Consider the following 10,844-nt stretch of genomic DNA (forward strand, 5'->3'; position numbering starts at 1 on the left):
ATTCTGCAAGACAATTCGGGTAAGATCCAGTGGCGGTGCCAGGAATCCAATCGTGTGTGGTCAACTGAATGTTGTGTAGTCATATGTATGCATTTGTTACATTTATTGACATGATTTGAACTTAATTTATTTTGTTTATGCAAAAAGATGTGTAGTCAATTGACTACCCAGCTGAAGTGTGGCTTCGCCACTGGTAAGATCATCTTCTCATCATGCAGAGAACTGAGGGCATGTGCAGAACCTTTAGAAGCCGAACTTCTATCCTGCATGGAGGGTGTGATCCTTGCCTTGCAGTGGATGCAGCTACATATTGAAGTGGAGACAGACTGCCTTGTTGCTCTTAAGATGATCACAACAGCAGACAGAGATCGATCCCGTTACTCCATGCTAGCTGGTATAACTGAATGTTGCACGGTTCAGTATGGCTAGGGTCGGGGCCAGGCGCTGTCCCCGATCTATGTAAGACTGAACATGCTCTTGAGTGATGAATAAAACTCCCTTCCATCCGCCAAAAAATACGGTGGAATTTCATCAGAATGCCACAAATTGACAGCGAGATAAGGCGCCAATACAGCAGCACATCTACAGTTCGAAACTCCTTTTCACCGGAATTTCATCAGAGAAAATCTGGTTCACCCTTCCCAGCTAGAAACAGGACTAATTCATCATTCAGTCAGACACACATCCACAGTTTCACGCTTTTGTCGGTGTGTGAAAAGACACAGCACAGTGACAGTAACATGGGAGATGTAATTTGTCCGAATGCGAATAAATTCAACAAATTAAGATGCCGACACAGCTGATGCTTTCTCATTGAGCACAACACACATACTTCATTCAAGTCCCATTCACCATGCATGTACCAACTGTTTCTTACAAGACTGAAAATACAACAGCAGTTTTGGCATGCCTGTAGCCAATTCCAATTCCAAACAGAATTTCCCCACTACTTATTCTAAGCTGCCATTCATCGGTGTTCGCCATTCTACATCTATCTCATACAACACAAACAACAGTTTACATCATCTACAATAGGGATCACCATCAACAACACATGCCTTACAGTTTGGGTACAGACTCACCTTACAGTTTCTTCTCTACTATACTACAACAAGCAAGCCACAGATGTGTGGCATCCTAAATCTGATCTGTTTCTCATGTGGCCGCACATCTCTTCCACCCACCAAACATCGAGCTGGCCGTCCCTCCACCTTGCCGCTCCGCAAACCGCGTCACGGCCTTCCGCACGGAGGCGTCCCATACCCTGACCATGGCCTCGATCGACCGGGGTTCCGGGAGACCGTCGAGGGCGTGCCGGAACGCCATGTCCGCCGAGGCAGAGATGGTGCTGGAATTCTTCATGCGGGTGGGTGAAGAAGCTATTGTCAAGCAGCAGGGGTGGATTTGGACATATTTGATGATCAACAGTACGAGATAGAAAAGCATGGTCAAGCTCAACTCACCTTGGCACCTCATCTCCTTCGTCATTTCTGAGCACCGGAGAGCTGCCCGGATAATCTGCTGGGACGTATAGCTTCACAGGCAAGACAAGACACTGCATCAATCAGTCAGAGAAATCAGTCAGTGCATTGGAGCGTAACGTGTAGCAAGTGTCTGAACTCTGAAATCCAAAGTACCGTTTCAGATGTGGCAAAGAAAGATTTAAAGGTCGGCGAAAGCGACACGGCGCTGTAGGACAGTTTGATTGTTGTCCCGCCATCACAGCGGGAGATCCCATCCATACCACAATTATCAGATATGCTGACCACTGTGTCGATCAGTGTGTTGTTGATAGATTTGATTTCTTCCAACAGAGCCTCATTACTAGCATTCTGACAAGTGACAAGAATTGTTGAAAGGACATATGTTAGACTGTTATAAAGTGACGACAAACAGAAAATCAGAAAATTAAGCAGAATAGATGTGAGAACAGATAGCACTGATTTTTTGGAAACTTCAGAAATTAATGATCAATTGTCTTACCTGTGTTTCCTGCCTCTTAAAGTTTACCTCACTGTTTGATCCAGAGTCCAAGGCCCCACACTCAAATGACATGCAACTGCCATCCATGCTTCCCAGCGGCTGTGATTCAGATTGCGACTCCGTATGATTGAAAACTTGCTTCATTTTATTCACAGTATTAGATCCACCCTGCTGCTGCTGCTGCAAGGAGGATCTACAATCCAACATTGTGCCGATTTTCCCATGTGGTTCAATGTCGCTCATGCTGAGTAAAGACCTAATTGAATTAACAGAGCTGCGTAGAGCTCCAGGCAATGAAGATCTTATCTGAGGTTACATACAAAATAAGCACATAACTGTCAGTATAAGTGATTGCAACAATTCATGAACTATGACTGAGCTCAGCCATGTGGTACACTTACCGCATCCATTAGCCGGTCGATGGGCCTCTTAGTCACCGGTGTTCCGTCTCCACCTCGCGCCTGAACCTCTCCATGACCAGCTGCTATATCTGCCTGAAGTGGTGAGGCTGTTGCTATCGGTTCAGTAGGAGTGACTTGGTTAGAACCATTTGCTTTTGGTGGTGGTGCTGCTGCATTGTCATTCATCAAGAAGGCAGTTATGCTGTCAACGTCCATTGAGATCATGGGTATTGGAGCACAGGCTGACGCTGGTGCTACCACTGGATTTGCAAGTGGTGAGGGCCTCAAGGCCTCGAGCATACTGGAAGACCAAGACTGCAATGATCCTGGTGAAGAGAAAGGACTTTCTATTCCTGGCAAGTAGTTGCCATTGCTCTGTTGATGAGGTGTTGTTGTTCTAGCCATAGTTGTTTGCCTCGGCTGCAAAATGCTTGGATCAGCAGGTTGCTTTTGCTCTCTACTGCAAATGAAAAAGGGTAAACACATTAAATAAAGGGAGTAAGAGTAAGCAGAGTTGCTAATGACGTTGGTTACCATACAATGTTAGGCAAAAAGTGAGTACTGTTTGAGCTATTAAGGATGACATGCTTTGTTGACAGTACCAGCTAGCTACACAATATATCTTAGCATTCTATTTTGATATTTCAAAACAAATACAAAGAATTGTAGCAAAAAGAAGAGCTGATCCTAATATCTCCAGATTTGTCCAAGCTATTGCTTTTACCTACCTTGTACCACCACTGATTGGGAATGCATTGCCAGTAAGATTGATGGTTGTACGCTGCTCATCACAGTTCTGCAACTGATATCCTGTATTCATGTTTGCATGGCAAGTTTTATTCCTCTCGAGAAGAGCCAGGAAATGATGTATGAGTTTTTCGTACTTGGGGAGGTCCACCTTCAAACCCTCGTGCACATCACTCTTCTGCAACGACATTAAATTCAGTATCATTCTGATCGATTTCTTGAAATCTGCTTTGCGTTTGTACAGATTAGTTTTTACTTCAGGTAGTGATGAGAATACTAAGAATACTAGGCCCGTAAGGGATTCATTTCTCTGGTTTTTTTGGAATTTTTTTACGGCCTCTAGAAAATTACACTTGTTGCTAGGGACCTGCAGAGGTAAAATTTGCACGTGAAGGTTGTGGTCTTGTCCGTTTTTTCTAGACCATTCTGACGTGGTAGTAAAAAAGAAAAGCGATGGTGGACACGTATCTTGGGGAACTGCCCACGCGTCATCAACGAAATCAAAAGCTGACCATGCTATTTCTCCGCTGCCCACCGCGTGTCCAGTTCTATGGAGGACTCACTTCCCCCACCACCCGCAGCTAGCCCACCAGCCCACCGCATATTGCGCTATAAAAGGACAGGCTTACTTGCCTGGGTCTTCACTTCGCCTTTCTAGGTCATCCCTCCGTCACTGCGCCTGTCTTCCAAAATCTGGCGGCGCACACAACCACTTCGCCGCCGGCCTATGAGGCTATGACTCCCCGCACCACTGCCAGGCCCCCACCTCTCCACCCGCCCTCCTTCCATCTCCTCTCCGCATGGCCGATCTGTGAACAGAGCAAGCATCAATGGAGTAGGTTCCTACTAATCTCTCCACTCCCCTCTTTCTTTTGGATCAAGCTCCCTCCACCTGGAGGAAGGGCTGAAGCCGGGACAATCCCGTCGTGCCTCAGAGCTTAGAGGCGTCACCGCTGGGGCGCGTCACCAGGCCACACGCCGAGGGAGCAGCGCGGTTACTGGCTGCACGTTGGAGCCTTGGAGATTGCTGGCTCGCAGCAGGCTGGGGCTGCTGCACATGGAGATCAGATGGAGCAGAAGTCAGCGAGTACTTCAATCTCAAGTTCAAGCTCCCCGTCCAGCCCCATGTCTTTGTCTTCACATGAATCAATGAGTACCACCCAGCAATATCTTTGGTTCTTCTTTTCATATTTCTTAGTTTTGCCTGCTACTTGGTGCTTATTTTCGTATACATCACTTCTAGAGCAGAGATATGACAACTTCTGCACTGGAAAATGCTGTAATTTCAGCCAAAAGCCCAAAATGGAGGAATCGTGTTCATGCAGAAAAAACTACTGTACTTTTTTTTGGTGTGTTCATTATCTTAAAAGCCTTTCTCACAATTGTTTCAAGATAGAATGTAAATGTAGCCGCAGCTAATTTGTGTGCATATGTTACACAAATAGCTTATATATAATCAGGTTTGTGGTAGGGACATATGATAATTTCTACTAGATTACGAATAGTAATCGCTTTCTTGCACGTCTTCTACTATATTTAGAGGTGGATGCAAATTTCTGCACAATCTTTGGCTTTCTTGATGTTGCACTGATTATGTAATCTGCGTATGGGTTGATAATGGGGTAGCTTCCATGGTGAATTTGTTCAAATACTAGAACAATATTGAATTATTTTTATAGATTCATAAGTAGAACTTCTTCTCTATTGGAATTGAATTTATCCAAGGAGGATCAATACCATCTTGTTTTTATTTCAGTTATAAAGCTCGGGCTATCTAAACCTGAAAATTCAGTGAGGTGTGAATGTACAGTTCACTTTTATACTTCAACATGATCAGGTGTTGTTCTTTCCCCTCTCGCACTTATGAGATCATTAATTTGTACCCCCTCTTAAAGAAATATAAGTGTGTTTAGATTACTGTAATTACTATTCTTATTCCATCATATTCCGTATCAAGCCGATATCTCTTGTACAATAGTCGTTTTCGCAAATAAATATTTTATGGTATGATTTTTTTTCCATCAAGCTGATATCCCATTATGATATGTTTTTTAATTTGCTTTGCACATGCAGGATGCCTTTAATCAAAAGGATTGGTTTAGTCAACCCATAAGATTGATTCATTACCTTGGAGTTCCAGAGGGATTTTGTGTAGCATGTTCTTCAGGTACTACATGTTTATCTTGCTAAGAATGATTCAAGTATGGGTTTTCTAGACTACTTGTTGTATATCAGTGAATTATAAAGTTAGTTTTGAAAATGTATCTCTCTTTTGGCTTATTTGTATATTTGAATGTTTGAAAAAATAAAGTTAGTTCGTCAGATCCTTCTTTGTGTGGGTTTTGTAGGTTACTTGATGGTAGGAAAATGTTTGTGACTCCAAATTTAATAGGTTAAGAGGATAGTATCTTAATCATTTAGACTTTTGCTGCCTACGTAAGGGAAACATGAGTGTGTGGTTATGAGATTCATGCTAATAAATCATTATCAGAGATCTCTCATTTGCTTATCAACTGTTATCTTTTTATATATCTTATAATTGTCACACTACTTGGTTCCTTTCATTCCATCCTAATTTTAGAGATCTATCACTTGCTTTCACAATGTCACTGTCTTTTTAGACATCTCTTAATTTTTAGGCACTTCTTAGTTAATTCCTTTCCAAGTTAATATATGAGGTAGTTTTATGGGCTGTAGAGTATCTTGATTCTACTATTTCCCCCAGTTAACAGAAATAAGATAAATTGTACAATTTTTTGACTGAACTATGAATTTTTGTGATAGCTGTGGCCAGTTCTATACAGTATGAGCAAAGAGGAACGAGTGTTCATTTGAGTGTCGATGAAGTGAAAGTTGTCAGTTTAAGTTGGTTCCGAGGATTCAACCTGTTCTATTCTACTACAGTATGGGTTGTAGTGACATATGTGCATAATCTATAGTACATATTCTTCTTGATTTTTATGTGGCCCATGCTAATAGGCCATACAGTTTCTAGAGATGGAAAACGAATCATTAAACATTTCAGAGATTGTTGTCCCATCTTGTATAGAAATAACATAGATTGCTTCCGCAGCTGAGCGACTACTTCGTCGACCAAACACCCGGCTCCTGCTGCAAAGATGTCCACTGTCCAAGACCCGTGCGTATCATTATTCTCCCTGTCTGTGCCGCGCAATAGCAGTTTCCTGTAGCCCTGCCTCCATCAGCTTCTCCCTCTTCCTTGCAATCGGTGAGTTCAGCATACAAGCTTCAGATTGATAAGTTCCTATGTACAGCTGTTCTAGACAAACAATGACAACGGTGCCTTCTTGTTTTTAGTACTAACCAACATTTCAGAGAACAAAGTTATTGCTGTAAGTAGCTTTTCGAAGTTCCTTTTCTGTTCTTTCCAGTCTTGGGTACATGAAAAAATGATGTCACAATCTGAAAAAGTTTGGCCATGTATGTCAATTCTAGCTGAGAATTACATATTATGATAGTATAATGAGATGCTTGTGTGCATTAGTTTACGGTTTTATGCCACGACTTTTTTTCCCTTTAATTGATCTAAATGCAATGGATGCGATGCACTATACGAAACTATCTGAATTTGCTCAGTGGGTACAGGACATCGGCAACAGCAATATCTGCACTCACTCTACAGTTGGCAAAACCGAATTTCAGCTCCGATCAAAGCTTCTACTTCATGGCTGCGCATTCTAAAAATTTAGTGATTTTGCCCACTAAAGATATAACATATCTGCTACTATTAATAGCATGTGATCCGTTTTTCTTCATTTATGCTAACCGTCAGAACTAATAAAATGCTTGATGATATTAGTGGATCTCTTTATAACCGTACATGTCTGGCTGTTCCAAGATAATCGTTAGCTGTGACATTATATCAACTGATTATCTTGGTGATGCTGATCCGCTCTATCCATCGGAATTCTTACATTCTGTAGTCGCAAATAATTTTGTACATCATGAAATTGGTTTGGAAGTTAAAAAGTTATTGATGTATATAATAAAGGATAGTGTGTTTGTATTTTTCAGGTTGTCCAGAATGCGCTGGCCGCTGGGCGTAAGTACCAAGTGGCTGGCTGTTTAGTTAGATTACTGTGGCTGGTTGTTTAGTTAGGTTACTGACAACAATGTCCCATTCATTTGTGCGCATGATGATCGGCAAGATTCATGGACAGCGCAAATTAAGTAGTAGAGCAGAGCGTTTATCTTATCAATATGTATATCGTATGTGGAAAATTATAATACCCTTGAAGACCCATAAGGAAGAACTGACTCTGAATGCTATAGTCAACCGCGACAACCAGCTCTGAATGCTACGTTAAAAAGAATGAATAAGCCAACACGACCGGCAGGTCTAGTATCTGTTTCCACATTGGCGAAATGTATAAATTTCATCAACAAACAGAAAGTGCACAACTGTTAGATACATAATCAATCATCTGTCACATCCCCACAAAGACACAGTTGCACGGTACACTAGATTTTCAACAACTAAAAAATTTCAAACGAATTAGCGAGGCGTGGCACGACGGGCAATCTATATTGATATGTATCATATAGATCTCTTATGTAGTCGCTGGGCAATCTATATTGCTATGTATCATTTAGATCTCTTATGTAGATGAACCGTTTTCTTGTATGCACTACTTTGTCATGATCACCCAACTAAATGTACATGAACTACTTTGCCAAAAAAATCTTGGGACCACTCACCAAATATTAAAAATAGACCAAAATAGCTAATTAGTCCATGTGGCGCGGCGTGCCGCCGCGCACTACCCGCTAGTTGTTCCTGTATGGAGATGGAACCAAGGGTTTAAGCGACGTAGATGCGCAAAACCATCAATGAATGAAGAATCATCTCTAGGAAAAGGACAAGTGACCTCTGTTAGTGTTGGAAGAACGACTCTACGATCCAGTTCCAAAAACTGAGGAAAATAAGCATCTTTCCAAGACTTGATCTGCAATGAAATATTTCAGCAATACAATTATAGGCCAAGATGTACAAATTTAGCAAAACGACCATCAACAACTCATCAACTTGATTTAGTCATTCAGCTACGAAGGCTTCTGCATTAAACTACAAGGTCAGGTAAACAAAACATCCCATTACATGTACAAGAACCTTAATTACATTGGGTTTACTCAAGCAACTGTGCATAACTACCACATATTAGGAATATATTTATAGAAATAATAAAAGATAATACACATATATAAAATAGAGGATTCTCTCACCTTACAAAATATTTCCTCCTTGGGATCATATTCTCTAGCAGTCCCCATCATAGCTGAAATATCAGACATCGTAACTTGAGAAAAACAAACAAAATCAAAGGAAAACAATGATTGGAGTTTTATGGTATTCACAATTTTTTGTTAAATAAAGCAGCTTAAGTACCTGGAATCTGAGAGTTCTGACAAAACAAAGTACTTTGCTGAGCACCTGGAATCTGTTGTACAGGTGGAGTCATGGGCTCAGATGCCTTGAATGGTGGATGTAAGAGACCTGTTTGCCTAGCATCCTCCTGATTATTCCGTATTCTAATCTGACCAGGCTGCATCTTGGGGACATCAGCTTGTTGTGCTCCAAGCATTTGGTACCTTTGCGTGCCCATCAATTGTTGGTTAGCTCTCAAAATTTCATTCAACCTTGTAATCTGCGGCTGTCGCACTCCAATAGCACTATCATTTTGGCCAAGTAGGTGATTGTGCTGAGAATTTGGCCGAATAACTGGCTTTGACCCACTTGCTAGGCTGTAGCCAACAAAATTTGTAGCCTGCGGTTGCTTGGCAATGTATGGGTTCTCACTCTGACTGGCTCCTGACTGCATCGGCCATGGACCGGACTGGACACCCGGCCCTGCTCTAGTGATTCCCATGGGCTGAAAGTTTGGATAATGACCCTGAGCATGATGCTTTTTCTCAACCTCAATCTGCATGTTTGACGTGCAAGGGTGAAGCATGTGCTGGTTTGGCACTTGACCTGAAGTTTGAGGTGTCATAGACTGAGAAGTTGGCCTTCGACTAGCCACCATCACTGCCTCTGGCATTACAGAAGAACTGCCTCCATGTAAAGCCTGTTGCAATTGGCTTTGTAACTGCGCTCGACGTTGTAGCTCGTCAGTTTTATTTCTCAACACGGTGACCACCTTGTCAGATATTTTTTTCACGTACTCTACCTGGACAAATGGAAAATTAATTTAAATCGTGACATCATGGCACAGAATCAAATTCATAATCTGAACGAAGTAAATAAAACATCTAATGCATAATTGCAACTTTGTAACATTGCTTCCTCACGTTGTCTAATTAACTAGCAGAAACATATAATTGGACAGCATGCCACATAATGGATAAAATTTAAAACGTGAGCAAGTAAAGAAAACATATAATGCTTCCTTGCGGTTTCCAAATAAAAAGAAAGGAGAGATCCGTGGGCAATAGGACCCAGGACATATTTTTATAGAATGGAGCCCACCAGGGAGAGGCGCCAGAAATCGGCTCCTGACGGGAGTCGAACCCTGGGCACAGGGTGCGCCGCTGCAACCCTTGCCACCAGGCTACTGCCTGGTTCTCCCCATTGCCCAATTAACTTGTAGAAAAACATGAAAAGGCCGATCAACTGGTGCAAGGAAGCACGAGCGGATAAACACACCTTACTGTTTGTCCCCCTGAATGCATCCTCCTCCAATCTTGCAATAAGTGTTTGGGCCTCCAGGGAATTGGGGGAATACTTGGGCTGAAAATAAGAGGCCAATTTGGTAGGGCTGAAAAAATTTAGAAGGAAATGGGATTAGGATACATGAAAGCAAGATCTGGTATCATAATAGAACAATCTGATAACATGAGCTCAACTCGTATGCAACTTAGCAGAACAATTTAAAATTCCTGAATTACTCAAATTGTTCTCAAAATTGACCATATGAATACTAACAAACCGGCCAAATGGCAGTGCAGAACAGTTTCCATGTTGAAAAAGAAAAAAATAAGATAAATGAAAAAATTCGTTAAACAGCTGAGGCACATGGTGAAATGAAGCAATAAGATAAATGTATTTGACTGGAGCCGTAACCAACTAAACAACATTACCAAAAACATCATGTAACTGAAACCCTCCTGCCCCGAGATGAAACCCAAGCTGAGGTCCAGAACTACTGACGAATCCGGTGGCCACCCTACGCACCCGGCAGGTTCACCGAACACCCTAAGCCCTCGACCAATCAGTTGGATAATCGGCCAAGAAAGGCCTACAGATAATCGGCCAAGCGAGCGAAACCCTAAGCCCTCGACCAATCCCGTTCGATCCCATTCGATCCAACCACCCAGACCCGGATGGAGACCGAGAACCCCCCGGAAATTCGAGCTACCAAGTCATCATAAGCATGCCAAAATATTTTTCAAACAGTTAGGGCATATCGTGAAATGTAACAATAACAACAGCGTATTCAGCTGGAAGCCTAACCAACACTCCAGATCAGAACCAGTACTACCCACGAACCAATCTACATAGCCTCGTACAGAACCCATCTAGTCGATTCACCGAGCAATGAAAGCAGACGCAAGCAGAAACGGCTGCAGAAGTGCAGATAATCAGACAAGCGAGCGAAACCCTAAGCCCTCGACTAATCCGTTCGATCCCACTCGATCCGCCCACCTAGGCGCACGACCAGGCGCCGGAGAGCAGGCGCACGACCACCCAGATCC

At 42.4% G+C, this 10,844-nt stretch overlaps 1 long non-coding RNA gene and 1 pseudogene across 1 annotated transcript; one reads left to right on the forward strand and one right to left on the reverse strand.

The window, feature by feature from the left end:
- Positions 1 to 1,155: 1,155 nt before the first annotated feature.
- Positions 1,156 to 10,844, reverse strand: part of LOC119360148 — a 10,327-nt pseudogene continuing 638 nt past the window's right edge.
- LOC119366769 lies at positions 4,952 to 6,881 on the forward strand. The gene is made up of 4 exons (XR_005176101.1): positions 4,952 to 4,968; positions 5,205 to 5,298; positions 6,205 to 6,360; positions 6,738 to 6,881. It is a non-coding gene; the product is annotated as an uncharacterized LOC119366769 (long non-coding RNA).

The sequence above is a fragment of the Triticum dicoccoides genome, chromosome 2B (assembly GCF_002162155.2).
Source record: "Triticum dicoccoides isolate Atlit2015 ecotype Zavitan chromosome 2B, WEW_v2.0, whole genome shotgun sequence".
Lineage (NCBI taxonomy): Eukaryota > Viridiplantae > Streptophyta > Magnoliopsida > Poales > Poaceae > Triticum > Triticum dicoccoides.